The following is a 15,840-nucleotide window of genomic DNA, read 5'->3' as shown; positions in this document are numbered from 1 at the left end:
ACTTGGAATAATGCACCATCTGGATCCCTAACCCACATTGGATGCCACATGTTGGCATGCAACTTGGCCTTCTCAAGCCTGTTCTGAGCTGCAAATGTGATTGGTCCATTGTAGCTTTCAATCTCCCTCCTTGACTTGTTCATTTTTTGCATCAAGTATTGCCTAATCTCTTTTAGCATTGTGATGATAGGCTTTCCCCTTAAACTTCACTATTATTGCATTGAATTGTTCCGATATATTATTCACCAACACATCATTCTTCGAGACAGGACTGAAAGTTGCTTTGGTCCAATGCTTTGGATCAATATTTTTTAGGTAAACCCATGCTTCTTCATTCAACTCTTTCACCTTCTCTAGATTCTTGTTGAATTCATTCAATGTCAATGACTTGGCACAAGCCCACAACAATCCTCTCAGTTCCTTGTTTCTCCAGTGGCTCCACAAGTTGGCCTCCAAATGCTTTACACAATACTTGTGTCTGGTTCTTCAGAGAGCTTTTGCATTGCTGGCAATAGACCCTACAATCATAGATACATATATTTGATTAGAGTCATAGATTTTATGGCTTATTTATACAAAAGTGAATAATAGAAATAAATAAAAGTACCTTCTGCATATCAGAAATGAACTCCCAACCAAATTCATAAGGATATCCTATGTCCTCAAATAGTCTTGTTAAGAACCACTTCCATGTCTCTTTTGATTCGAGCTCCACCACTGCATATGCAATGACATAGAATGAGTTGTTTGGATCTTGTGTAACTGCTGCCAAGAGAGTGCCTCCATAATATCCTTTTAAAAAAACATCAATCAAGACCTATGAGGGGTCTACAAGCAGCTAATGCCCCTTTCTTGAAAGCCTCAAAGCATACGTAAAATTTATCAAACCTAGCAGGACCACTCTGATCTATCATTTCAACACTTGATCCTGCTATTGTCCGAAGGTTGCTTCTCCTTAACTCTGCACAATAATCCCATAGCAGAGCATATTGCTCATTCTCAGAACCTTCTACTACCTCTCTAGCAATGTCCAATGATCTATACAGTTTTATCTCAACCAACTGAACTTGACAATTAGCAGCCATATCTTTGCATGCATCTTTGGCCGTCATACTTGGGTGAAGTCTCAAAGCCTCTACTAGCTTCTTCCCAACCCATTTTCTGTTTGCTAAAGGATTTTTCAACACCCTGCTGCAGCTGTGGGTGAGTCTGTAAGTCTTTATCTGAAAACCACCAATAGGCTTACACCATGAACAATATATCTCTCACTCAAAATACTCCTCTATAGAACTGCCTTAACCCTAATCTTGTCATTTTTTACAAATTTCACAACCCTCTCAAGATATATATTGTAGTCCCTGATAGTTTGTTTGAATTGTTTTAGGGCTGAAAATACCATTTCCAACTCCAAATGCACCATACCAAATGGAGCCCTATCAATAAAATCTACAGGCCTATTCTCATTCTCTTCATCATGACTGACTCTAATGCCAACATATTCATCTTCTTGGTTCACCCTTTCAACTGTGCTATCAGCCCTATTAACATCATAAACATCTCTACCATCACTACCAAACCCTGTCTCATCATATTCAATACTCTAATTACTACCTTCAGCCATTAAACTTGAAAGCCATTAAATGCAACCATGTTGAAAATCAGCTCAGTTTGATATTTTATGCATCTCCCACCAACTGGCCAACACAGAAGCAACAAAAGCACAAGAAAGCATTCAATAATGCAAGCATATCGACCACAAGCTAAGCACATAGCAGCAGGGACCACATTGAAATAAAAAAGGAACAATCTTTACAGAAATTTCACCAATACAGAGCACACTGACCTCGTTTTGTTGCAAATTTGATTGATGGCACCTTCTGAAGATGGAAACCTAACACGATCGCACCTTAAAACCTAACTCGATTGTAGCTTCTGCAGATTTCTATTACTCTCACCATCACTTAGCTTCTGCAGATTTCTGCAGATTTTCGCGCCAATCCGTGCTTTTCATGTCTTCCATTCAACGTCGTCTTGCTTGGGCATAGAGGGAGACTCCAAAACGGCGTTGTTTCTTTCATCAGGTGTCTTCGTGTTAACGCCGTGAGTACCAACTCAGGTGCCATGTCGATTTTCTGTCTCGACATTTAACGCTGGGACCAAACTGAGAGACGAAATGAAAATTAGTGGACTAAATCGATGCAAACTGTAATTTGAGGACTAAAGTGATGGCGTCGAAAATATTCGGGGACTATAGTGATATTGGCCTCTTAAATTAATATAAGATGAGCGAGGGATTCGAGAATCGCTCTTGTTCTCATCCCTGATGCTTTGTTTGGGGCAATGCACTTTACTTTGTCATGCAAAAATACTTCAAGGTTCCTTTTGTTCGAAAAATTGTCTAAAAACATTTTCGTTGAAAACATACTCCACCTGCGAGATTTTTGTTGGTTTTCAACCAATAAGAACACTCCTGCATATCAAAAGAGGTTGTTTGAACCAAGATTGTAAAATGATGCCTAGTGGTCCACCTTAGTAGGTAAGGATCAGGGAAAATGCCATTTGCCCTCCCACAGACAGAAATGGTTTTGTTTGCACTATTCTCTCGTGCTCTTTGTGCAAAGATAATTCGTCTCGTCGAGCTATCCTAGATATTGGGGCCGCCTTGCTCACCATTAGTAGGATGGCTCAGCCCTCATACTTGCTTTGGCGAGGTGGAACCTTCTCGCAATCATCCCTCAAATCTTTGAGTTTATGAGGACATTACAAGAGCTTTCGACAAGAGTGCCTTAGCACAACTTTGACATATATGCACACGACCAATCATAGGGGTCTTTAGCGTGTGTGTGCGCACCCGAATTTCATCTCGTCGGGGCACGCATGCGCGCGCCTAAATGCAACGCGGCTTGGGAGTGTCCACCTTCCCTGGGACGCGCGACGGACGCACGTGAGAAGGAGTCGCCACTACTTGTTTACGACCCGAAGGTCGAGGGCCGGTGAGTTGCCCGGGTCTAGGGGTACGGGGTACACCTAATTGCTAAGGCATATGGTCTGCGAAACTCGAGGTTCCGAATTCGGGGGTTCTGTTACATGCGAGCCTATATCTCGCATGCCCTATCGGTACTCTAGCTTGTCTAGGCTTGCCATTTTTTATTTAATTACCGCTTAATTAAGTTCCGCTCATCTTACGCGTTTTGACACCGTAAATTCGAATATACACTTGGACCGTCCACTCTCCGACCGGGATTATTACATGAATAAATATGCATCATAAAACCCTTACATTGTTCTCTCAAATAAAAGATAAATTACAATGACTGAATCCCGGTCGGTTCGCGTTCGACCGTTATTTCACTCATGCTCACCGTATGATTTTGGAAAAGACCGGAAATTAAATTAAATGCGCACTCGGTGTATGGGGGCATTGGACCCCGTGATCGAAGGTTATGGACATTGGACCCAGTGAATCGTATCCCTAAGGATCGGGCGCGAAGTTCGAAAAGCGATAAAGATGGATACGAAGTCCTGGACGCGAAGTCCGAAAAGCAGTAAATGTGGACACGAAGTCCTGGACGCGAAGTCCGAAAAGCGATAAAGATGGACACGAAGTCCGAAAAGTGATAAAGATGGACACGAAGTCCTGGACGCGAAGTCCGAAAAGCGGTAAAGATGGACACGAAGTCCTGGACGCGAAGTCCGAAAAGCGGTAAAGATGGACACGAAGTCCTGGACGCGAAGTCCGAAAAGCGATAAAGATGGACACGAAGTCCTGGACGCGAAGTCCGAAAAGCGGTAAAGAAGGACACGAAGTCCTGGATGCGAAGTCCGAAAAGCGGTAAATGTGGACACGAAGTCCTGGACGCGAAGTCCGAAAAGCGGTAAAGATGGACACGAAGTCCGAAAAGCAGTAAATGTGGACACGAAGTCCTGGACGCGAAGTCCGAAAAGCGATAAAGATGGACACGAAGTCCGAAAAGCGATAAAGATGGACACGAAGTCCTGGACGCGAAGTCCTAAGAACAGTGAATGCGGACACAAAGTCCGAAATGCAGTAGATGGGGACACGAAGTCCGAAATGCAATGAATGTGGACACAAAGTCCAAAATGCAGTAAAGATGCGGACGCGAAGTCCGGAAGGCAGTAAAGATGGGCATGATGCGAGAATGCAGGGAATGTAGAAGCAACGACTAGTGTTAGGGAATGGCGCGGGGCGCCGAAAAGGGGCGCTTGGCATTGGGTCGTGGCTTTGTTGGAATGGTGTAGTGGTAGACGTGGCTTGTATTGCCGCCGGGGTGGTTGTGCTTTGCTGGAGGCTCGCTTTGCCCCTCGGGCAGTTGTGCGTCTGATTTGTCAGAAGTCGACCCTGCTGTTGGATTGATTGTTTGTTACTCTTGCTGGCAGCTAGTCTCGCCGCTGAAGTGATTGCTTGCTGGGAATGCCCCGGTCTCGCCATTGTGACTTTTGCTTACGAGGCGGTTGCTCGTTGTCCGCCTGGGGCGGTTGCTCGTTCGCCGGTTGGGCGGTTGTTCATTTGCTATGAACCGGCGTCTTGCGATGCGGGACTCGAGCTCTGAGAGCGCCTACGTACCCTCTTGGACCGGGGATCAGAGTCTGCCGTAGTTCTTACATTTGCTGTACCTGTGATCCTGGCATTGTCAGTAAGTCATGGGGTTACAAACAATGCATAAGTATAGGTAAAAGGATGTGTTCGCAACGCATGTTCTTCAGTTTCGGGTCGCCTCGGCGACTCGTGGAGAGTTTTTGCTTTGGGGATACGAATGAGATCCCATTTTCGAAGGCCTCAATGCGAGGCCTCCAAGGCTCCTGTTGGCCATGTACGAGCATATCGAGACATTCTTAATGATAACCTAGCGGCTCTGTCGATTATTCGACGCGCCCGTCGGCTTAGGACCCTTCTCGTCAAGGTACCGTAGGGCAGCTGCGCTTGTGACCCGCGTGGGGATTTTTCCTAGATTTGATCAGACTCGGTCTGACCATTTCCAGAATGCTATGACTAGACCTCAGAAAGGAACGTCTGGGATTTCGGCTTTGTGGTAGCCTGTTGAAGGGTGGCTATGACCCATTCTGGAGTTATGCAAAGACAAACAGAAAAGAGAAAGCTTAGGGGGAACGCGTTGCCCTAGGCTAAAAGGATACACGAGTTCACGCTTGTAGCGAGATGTACCCCTTTTCCTCTGTTCTTCTGTTGTGTAGGCTATATCAAACTGCCTGGATAGCATGCTCGATTTGCCCACTATGCTTGAGAAGGAATCCGCGCTAGACGGTTGAGCTGTGTTGGAGGGCTGATCGAGGATCATGTTGGAGTAGATAATCTGGCCACTTCCGTTGAGGATCCCTAGTCCGCACGATGTGTGAGAGACTAGGGGGTCAATTTTATCCATATCTCATTTTGCTCTCCTTTTGCTACGGTCACCCACCTCGGGGCCGCACCTCTCAACCTAAAGGGGAAGAGCTCTCCTTTTGCCACGACCGCCCGACTCGGGATTTTCAGTCGTGCCTCTCTCTTGCCCTAATTTTTGCCTAGGTCGCCCTGAGGGGTTTTCGACCTAGCGGGCTCGATTCTTTTGTCTCTCGAGTTTGCAAGGGCGAAGGGTTCGAAGGATTCGACCTCCGAGTGCGTTGCGTTCTGTCTCCATCGAGGAGTTGCATCTGCTGCTCCCCTTTTGTCGGGGTTTGTTGATTTCTTCTTCGAATTGGCGTTGCCGGAGTTTTAAATCTCGGGGTGCCTTGTTTTGTTCATTGGCGGGTTTTTCCTGCTTGTTTTGCTCTGTTTTTTTCTTGCAGCTGGGGTTTGTTTTGTGCCCCATGTCTTTGTTTGAAACTTCACGATTTTGCATCGCCAAGGCCGCTTTGGTATGCTTCGCCTCGTGGAGACTTGTTGTGTGTTACTAGCCCTATTTTGTGAGGACCGACTTTCTTGGAAGTTTGACTCTCGCGCACTCGGAAGTCGAACTCCGTGTCATTTGCCCTTGCAAGTATTGTGAATTTCCCCTGTTGTCTAGGAAAAGAAAATGTCAAATTGCCCAATGTGGAATAGGGAACCGAGGTTGTCTCGGCGCGAATGTTGAACGGGGATGCCCCGGTCTTCATTTGTTGAAGTGGCCCGTGGTAGGCGCCTGGTGTGATGTCTCCGGTCATCTCTTGTTGTTCTTTACAGCGCGTGCCTCTTGGAGGGTGCACGCTGTTGAAGCCATTGGATGTTCGAGAAAGACGGTTGCATCAATGCTGAGTGATTCGCTCGATTGTCCTTGATTTCGACTTCACAGGGGGGGTACCTCATCGTCGGACACCTCCCTCGTCAAAGTATAAGGAAAGGGTCCGAGACAAGTTCTCAAGGAAGAGTGAACTCGTGCATCGCTCTTCGCCTGTGGTCAATGTGCCCCTGTGAAGGATGACAAAGAAGATAATGCATTAGGCGATTATGCGGGGAATATGTGGTAAGAAATATGAGGTGGTCCCATAGGAAAATCACGTGTAGGTGACATTTGTTTATGGGAATCTAGTCATCACTACTCTGGAGTGGTTAGACCGTGACTAAAGTCACATGAGCATATTTTCCCTAGTTGCGAGTAAGCATGCGCAGTCGTCCTAGGGAAGGCTCGAGGAGTCGAGTCCCATGAGGACAGGCGAGTCGAACAGGCCCAACAGCACTAATAGGGCGTCGCAAAAACTGTCTTAATGCTCCATTGAAGGATTTGTTCATGTCGAGAGCCCATTTGTGGGAATGTATTTAACTTAGAGTAGAAGAGAGTTTAAAGAAGACTGCGGATGTTGCCCCCGTATTCAATCGGCGACCACAACAGAGGTGAATGAAATCCATTCTTTGATCAAAGGCATGATCGTGCTGGTATCTCCTACGATCGGGAGTTGGGTCATGCTCTGCTTATGGAGCTGTCACTTCCGGTCTTTGCAGCGAAAGGATTAGACTTGCTCCTCGAAGTATCGCTTGGGTGAATTTGAATCCAAGTCGATTTGGATTTCAGATGAGCCTGAAAGCAGTAGATGCGAGGTGTCAAAACCTAAATGTAATAAGTGCTGGGTCGGAACCCAAAAGCAGTAAATGCTGGGCCAGGGCCCGAAAGCAGTAAATGCAAGACCGAGGCCCGATATGGGGCCGAAACCCGATGAGGGGCCGAAGCCCAAAAGTGGGGCCAAAGCCCGATGAGGGGCCGAAGCCCAAAAGTGGGGTCGAAGCCCGATACGGGGCCAAAACCCAAAAGCGACCCAAAAGCCTGATGCAGCAAAAAGCGGGGTCGGAACCCGATGCAGGGCCGAAGCCCGCTGTAGTAAATGCGGGGTCGGAGCTCGATGCAGGGCCAAAGCCCGATGCAGGGCCGGAACCCAATGCAGGGCCGGAACCCAATGCAGTAAATGCGTGCTCGATAAGAAAGTGCAAGAGATGCGAAAGGAAATGTCAATGCTGAGGAACAGTGCAGGGCACTGCAAAGCGGTGACTCTGATTTTTCTTGCAGTCTTGCTTTGTGGAGCAAGGATGGGGACTTAGTATTGAAATCCCAAGGAGCTGGATGAGAGACGTTTGTTGTATCAAGTGTGGTCACTCAATATTCGGGCTGTCTTCTTGTTGAGAATTTCCTGCAATGGGAAAAGAAAACAATGAAAGAGGATAAACTGTTCAAGATTTCAATGTAAGAGTGTAGGGAAGCGAACTAGCCTGGTAGGCGTCGTACAAGCACACCAAGAGACATGCATTGATGCGTTGAGCATGCGTGTATGAGTTGATGTGAACATGCTTGGACATGTGTGAGGCGCGCTTAGCCGTTAGTAGATGCACAGGGTCTTGCGAAGAGATGTGCATCTGATCACGCGATGATACTCTCTGCGAAGAAGGTCTTCACTCACTTATATGGTGAGATGTTAGCTAGTATACAAAACAGTAAATGATTACGATGCATGCGATGCGTGAGTTTTCCAAAACTAATGCCGTCATTCGTATTAACTCCGAATGGTTCAAAGTGCAATACAAATTTTCAAAAGATAGTCCTAAATCGGTCTTCTAACGTGCCCGAGGTGCAAGCGATCGTCGCCATGGAAAGGACCGGTTCCAGGTGAGGGCCTGGTAGAGGTGTCTATCCTAGGATGTGCGTGGACCTCCACGGGCCCTCTTCCTGGACCTTTCCAAAGCAGCGTTCGTTTGCGCCAACTCCTGATCACGCCTCTGCAGTTGGGCGCGGGCCTGGGCGAGCTCTCTCTGTAGTTGGCGCTGATCAACAAGTTGCTCGTCCTTCTCTGCGACTTCTTGACGAAGACGATCTCTTTCGGCTCTGAGATGAGTGAGCTCGGCTTGGATGGCCATATTCGGAATGGGAGTTGCGCCGGGTGACCCGCCATCTCCGACTCGCGGAGAGTTGACGAGATCCTCGTGTGCTGCTGGACCCCATCGGTAGAAGCGAAGGATGTATTCTTCTGTAGCCTGGAAATCCCGCTCATCAAGGGTCGGATGCTCGGGGAAGTATGGACGCTCGGTAATCACAGTTCGCCACGCATCCAGGATCTGTTTGACGTTACTTTGGCGATCTACGGGTGTCTGATCCTCCCGCCAAGTATGTTCAAATCTAGTTCGCGCCGTATCCTCGGGGACCGTCTGTAAGCCACCGAGCTGCCTCACTACTCGCGCCGGAAAATAAGTGGTGGACCCCGCATGACTCATGAGTGGGACGCCATAAAAATCAAGACACCTAAGGGCCATGGGTCCGGGTGGCATCCACGCGGCGCGCCATTTAAAGCCCTTTGGTGCTATTTTGCGAAAAATTTTGATCCACTCGGAGACCTTGCGTTCCTCCACACGCAACAGAGGTAGTAACCGCGAAATGATAGACTCCGGACGTGTGAAAAACATAACCGGGCAAACAAGGCCAAAGGGGTTTGCATGGCTTTGGAGCCAAATTTGCAAAAGGATTGGGGACCCTCTCAACCTTCAATCGGTCTTTCTTGTAACGCGATCAAGGGACCGTATGGTCTCGGCCAACAAGGCCACCTCGTATTCGCGGCCTCCAACCACTTGGAGGACAACGCTAGCTAAGGCTGCGTCAATGTGACCGGCCGAGCGATGGAATAATAGAGTCCCGAAAATTAATAATAAGATTGCATGACAAAAATTCTTTTGTAAAAGATCCCCTTGAACCTTGCGCGTTCGTATTTCAATAAAACGGAGTAGTTTCGCGGTGACTATCTCTGTGCCACCGGAATATGCAAGTTCGGCTTGTAGCTGAGACCTATGCACCCCAAGTAGACGCGATACCAAAACAAGTCGGGTGGTGTGGAAGTTAGGTTCCACAATGCTGCGGGTGGCTGCAATTCTTCCGACGAGAGTGCGATATTCCTCGATGGTAGGTGTGAGCTTGGTACCTTGGATGTTGAAAACGGCATGGACTGGGTCCCAAAATGTCACCGCTGCTCCCAAGAAGTTCCAATCCACTCGGCACATAGATAGCATTGGTATATCCCCAACAAAGGTACTGATGTAATCGCGGTTGACCTGATGTAGATGAGCCCAGATGTGACTGATTTCCTCAAGTGGTGGCGTGACCCTGTCGAGGTGTGGAAAGGAGACCGAGCGCGCCATCTCTTACCAAGATGAAAGGAAAACCGATTTAGGACTAGTTAATATAAATGACGCCTAATTTTGAAATTAGATGATGCATGAGTACAGAAAATAAATGCCCACGGCTTAATGTATACAACGTACATCTCTCTCAAAAACAGAAAAGGACTTAAATGGCGCGCAGGTCGACTCGATGGACTGTTACTGAAGTCGGGTTGGAATATGGCGTGGAGCTCCTGCAGTATGCATGGTTTTGGCACTACAGGGACCGTGCTACCTAGGGATGGGGGCCCCCGACTCAAGGGTGTCAATTCCTTGAAATCGAGCGGGATTCTTTTCAAGGCCTAAGCGACAGTCGAACTGCGCGCCGTACCCCTACTTCGAACCCCTATCTAACCTATGCTCCTATTACCGGTCGTGGGACGCGACCCATAGGTACCTAGAAGCTAGTATGATATGCAATGCGTGTGCGGGAAATAAAAATGCATAAAGTAGATAAGCGAAAAATTGCGGAAAGCGATAAATAAACAAGCAAACAAAGCAAGCGGAAACGAGCCCGAACCTTCTAAGTGTCCCCAGTGGAGTCGCCAAGCTGTGCGCACCCGAATTTCGTCTCGTCGGGGCACGCATGCGCGCGCCTAAATGCAATGCGGCTTGGGAGTGTCCACCTTCCCGGGGACGCGCGACGGACGCACGCGAGAAGGAGTCGCCACTACCTGTTTACGACCCGAAGGTCGAGGGCCGGTGAGTTGCCCAGGTCTAGGGGTACGGGGTACACCTAATTGCTAAGGCATATGGTCTGCGAAACCCGAGGTTCCGAATTCGGGGGTTCTGTTACATGCGAGCCTATATCTCGCATGCCCTATCGGTACTCTAGCTTGTCTAGGCTTGCCATTTTTTATTTAATTACCGCTTAATTAAGTTCCGCTCATCTTACGCGTTTTGACACCGTAAATTCGAATATACACTTGGACCGTCCACTCTCCGACCGGGATTATTACATGAATAAATATGCATTATAAAACCCTTACATTGTTCTCTCAAATAAAAGATAAATTACAATGACTGAATCCCGGTCGGTTCGCGTTCGACCGTTATTTCACTCATGCTCACCGTATGATTTTGGAAAAGACCGAAAATTAAATTAAATGCGCACTCGGTGTATGGGGGCATTGGACCCCGTGATCGAAGGTTATGGGCATTGGACCCAGTGAATCGTATCCCTAAGGATCGGGCTCGATCTGCATAACAAACAAGTGCAAAAAATGTAACAAGCAAGCTCAAATAAATAAACAATGGGGTTTTCTTTTTTATCGCCGAATTTACGTGAATTAACTGATTATTAACCGGAGTACATTAGCATATAAATCCTACCTTAAAACAAACAAAAAGGGGTGATGGATAGGGTATGTAGCATCCGGCATTATTTTATCGGACTCGACAGACGTGATGTCCATAGTCAAGTCTCGAATGTGTGGGTTATTTTTTAGATTATTCTGTATCGCGACAATATGGCTTTTACCAATTAAGAGTGTTTTTCACCTAAAAACCCAAAACCTAACCCTCTATTTGACTATTTGACCATGTTTGATTAAGCCGAGTTTGAGGTTAATCCGTTTTCCCATGTTTTAACCCGTTCTAAACACAAACCTACACTAGAGTGACGGCAGGACAAGAACCGGTAATCATGCCCTTAAATCGGTAAATATGTGTGTGCATGAAAATCAAGATTACGTTGTACGTATCTCGGTGCTTTTGAAATTGTGAATTTTGAAAAAGGCATGATTAACAGTTCTTGAACTGTCGATGCGATTACAGGTAATTAAATCGGTTCGTGCAATTCATTTAAAAGTGTCAAGTGATTTAATTTAACCAAATTTAACGTCCCGATTATCCCGTATGTAGAATTTTAGGTTAGTTAGAAATTTGCCGAATGCTTTAGTCTACGGCTTTCGAGCCGTCGAGATAGTCATTAATTGACCGCCCGATAAACTCTAATTTCCGACATAATCACGTAATTACAAAAATGAAATATTTAAATGGGGCACATGCATTGTCGGTGGGTGATCTAAGTAGAAAAGGGCCGGATATTTTAGAAAATGTCCAGGGGACTGAATTGAATGATTTTAAAAGAGCAGGGACTGATTTGAAAATTCTAAAAAAAAATTGGGAACTAATCTGAAAATTCTAAAAGATTGGGGACTGATTTGAAGATTCTAAAAATGGGGAGTGTGTAAAAAATTACTGAAAGTGTCCTAGGGCTTATTTGAAATGAATTTGAAAATCGGGACTGATCTGAAAAATAAAAAATGGCCCCAGGACTAAACTGAAACAACTCGGAAAGTTCTTTGGGATGCTTGAAAAATTCTGGGAATTCCAGGACTGATTGGGAAATAGTAAAATGACTGGGACTTGATTGAAAAGAAATTTTGAAATTCGGGGCAGATCCGAAAAGGGTGAAAAATGGCCCAGGGACCAAACTGAAACAACCTGGAAAGTCTTTTGGGACGCTTGAGAAATTCTGAAAAATCCAAGGACTGATTGGGAAATATTAAAATGACCGGGACTTGGTTGAAAATAAATTTTAGGGTTCGGGGCAGATCTGAAAAAATAAAATGAGTCCTCTGGACAGAAATGTAACAAAATGGAAAGTTCGTAAAATCGAGTTCGGGACAAATCCGATCACCCACGCGACCCAAGAACACTCAATTCACATTATATCCATCAAGCAAGCAATAATATTCAGGAAATGAGTCCTAATCATGCCACTAAGTCGAGGATTTACCTAATCCGGAAAGTTGAGGGGCTTCTCTGTAAATAAAAAAAATCGCCGGACAATCGGGTCGAATCGGACCGGATCGGAGCGCCCGCCCAAAGGATAAACCGCCCGGAAGAGATGCTGGGCTGGACTGGGCGTTGGGCCTGAATGGGCCAAGCTTCCGGGCTGGGCCTGCAAAGAACGAACTGGGCCGAAGCCCGTTAGCCAAGGGTAGTCGGGATCGGGCGGTCAGCGGCGGCCACGGAGCTGCGGGCGGCGGTTCTCGCCCCTGGACGCCGCGATGAGGGCCGGAATGGACGCGGGAGATGGCTCTGGGCACCGCTTAGGCTTCGCCGTGGTCGATCGGGGCCTCACCGGCGTTTAATCAGTCGGAATCGGGGAGAATTTTGGGATTTTCCGGCGAGGGTATTCCGAGTTCTCCAATCTCCAAATTCCTTAAAACGGGAGCAAATTTTCCGATTTCTCTCAATGGGTCTTGTTCCCCCTAGCCGAATTCCATTTCTGTTTATTTAATTGCAATTTCTTCCTCGTTTCCGTTGAGATTTCAGCCGATTTGGAGAAAATCGCGGAAAACCGCGATTTGGGGGCAGTTCCGGGCCGGCGGGGATCGCGGGCAGCCGGTGAGCGCTGCCCGGCCCTGACCGGCCTGCTCGATAAATTTTTTTTTTTTTAAAAGCCGGCGGTCCCGGGCAGCCGGTCAACGCTGCCCGGCCTGCCCGGGACTCTCCGAATCTTTTTTTTTGTACATATACAATTTAATTTAATTAAAATTAATTTAATAATTTTTTTTAAAGAAAATGTGGTTAATTAGGAAATGACAATTTTGCCCCCCTCGGAGCCGATGGACCGAAATTAGGTGCTGACAGTGTGGGAGACGTGGTCGATTTGGGAAGCAAATGTCATGTGAGAGAAAGATAGGCTTTAGTTGGATTTACACTATCATGCTCGACGGTTGCCCCATGGGTCACCCAACTGTTACCCCTCTCTCTGATGAGTTTGACTTTCAACAATTGTCTCTAAACCCCAAAAAAGATGTCAAAAATCTGAATGGTCTTCTTAGGATTGTAATGAAGGGTAGGCTATGGGTCAAGAAAGACATTGATTTTATTGGTTGAAGTTAATAGTAAAGTAAAATGAAATTAAAATAACTAAAATAAAATTAAAAATATAAACAAAATAAATTAAAAGTTTTTAAAATCTAATTTGAAAAATTAAATGCAATTTAAAGATAAGAGAAGGTAAAAAAAAAATTATCTCAGTGACCCTACTGTCATTTCTTGAGGAGGAAACTACTACCAGAAAAGATGCATCGGTTCCAATTGCCTCAACGAAGCTCACAGGCTTCACTATTAGCTGGGAGTTTTTAATGTGAGATTAGCCAAGTCGTTGTGAACTTGTAGGAATTGATTGATACTAAACTAGCCTCAGATGAGGCCAAATCTTAGGAATGAACTGTCTTGGACTTAATCTGGGAGGCAAGAGCAGGATAACTAACTGGAAGGGGGTCAAAATTTTAATTTGAGCATTTCGTACGTATATTTAATCAAGAGAACAATTATTCCTTGAGATCATCTTTCTCTTTGCTTGTCGTGGTCACTCTCTACTTCCGTTACTCTTTATTGGCCACTTAGGATGAGCTCGAGATATCACTTCCCTAAACCAGCCTTAACTGATGTTGGTTTTGTCTCGATCAATCCCAACAAACTCACAAAAGTTGGGCTAACCTTGTCTTTGGAACTCTTCGTTGCTACCAACTTGCCAAGCTTGATTCATATCAATAATGGTTGACATAGCTTCCTCAGTCGTAGTATCGTCGTCGTAGTATCGTCTTAGAGGATAGTACCATGGTCATAGAAATAGATTTCTTTTCCATCCTTCAATTTGTTTTTTGTGGACTTCTATTTTTATTTTTTATTTTTTAATGAATTTTATTTTTTCCATCCTATGGATTTCTGAGTCCATGTTGAACTAGAATTCTGAATTCAGGGCCCTATTACGATTTTATGACTCGCAAATCAGAGTCTCGCTTGAATAGATATCCAATCCAACGATTTATTTTCTAACTTGCCCAATTTTATGTTTTAATGTCCAGTTGTATACCGTAATGGGCCAAGGCCAATATATATATCCACCCCTACAAGATAACTTGAAATTTGAAGAAATCGAGTCAGATGAGTCGGGCTTGGCCCAATACATCAAACCGGCTGAATGGCCCAAAGATAGAGTGGACCGATGGCCAAAGGTGGGCCTTGGCCCGAAAATCGAAAATGAGCCTATGGTTCCTAATGGAGGAAAATTCTTAGTCCATTTTTCCTAAGTCTATTCGATTTTATTCATTTTTATCTTTTTGCTTTTTTTTTTGTCAATTATGTTAGGCCAAAAGGATTAATCATCTATTCAAGTTAAATCCCAAAAGGTAGGACTATATTTTTCTAAGTAATATCATTTTCTTCATCCATATTTGCTATTATAATTCATTTTCAATTATCCTTAATTTGTTATTGTATGCACAAATATTTGAATGATTTCAATTTAAAAATGTATATAACTTAATGAACATTTCAATCATGATATCAAAGTTTTTAAAAATCCATCTAAAAAGAATCACTATATCTAATAACCTGTGCATCACACAGGTAAAAAAGGTAATTATAAATAATGTCATTAATTGAAAAATATAAAAAAGAGTTTTGAGAGGCCAAAAATAATTTAATTGATTAAATTTAAATTAATGTAATTAAAATGATAAAAATTAATTAAATATTTATTTTATTTAATTTAATTAATTTCATTAAGTTTAATTAATCACTTAATTCAACTAATTATAATTATTATCATAAAATATTTAATCTATATAAGTACATAATTATTCATATATATAATTTAATAGTGTGTGGGCCCCTCATTGACACCCAAAGTGAGTGTCAACCATTGGAGTACAGTGGCACAGGCTATTGCCTGTTGACTTGGAAGTTACAAGTTTGATATCTAATGGGATTATTCGTGCCATTTTATTAGTTATTTATGATTTTTCTTTCATTATACTAGGCCCCTAGGACTTCCTTTGTAATCGAAAAAAAAAAAAGTGGGTATGAGTGCCTTGCCATTTGACGTGGAATATGGCACTTGTGGGGGCCGAAGTCGCACCCAAGAGAGTGCCTCCCATTGAACTTGCCCTAACAGATATGGATCAGAAGGTGTTACGGGTTATTATGAAGTGCAAGGACGATAAATAGAGGAGCGAGAAGATCGAGGACTATTTTGAATACAACCTTTATGGTACTCCAGAATTTTGTACGTAAATCGACAAGTTTGTCCGCTGAAGAGCCATAAACCGTGCTTGTCAAATGTTTCAGCTACACAGGTTCGGTTGCACCCCCAGTTCATGTGCACTCCATTCCTTTTATCAAAGATAATGATGCTAATCGAGCTTTAATGAGTTCGAATATGCAACGTCAAGCAGTTTCACTTTCCCAGTTTG

The sequence above is a fragment of the Punica granatum genome, chromosome 5 (genome assembly GCF_007655135.1).
Source record: "Punica granatum isolate Tunisia-2019 chromosome 5, ASM765513v2, whole genome shotgun sequence".
In the NCBI taxonomy this organism is placed as follows: Eukaryota; Viridiplantae; Streptophyta; class Magnoliopsida; order Myrtales; family Lythraceae; genus Punica; species Punica granatum.
The sequence above is the reverse complement of the archived record's forward strand: the minus strand, read 5'-3'. Positions refer to the sequence as shown.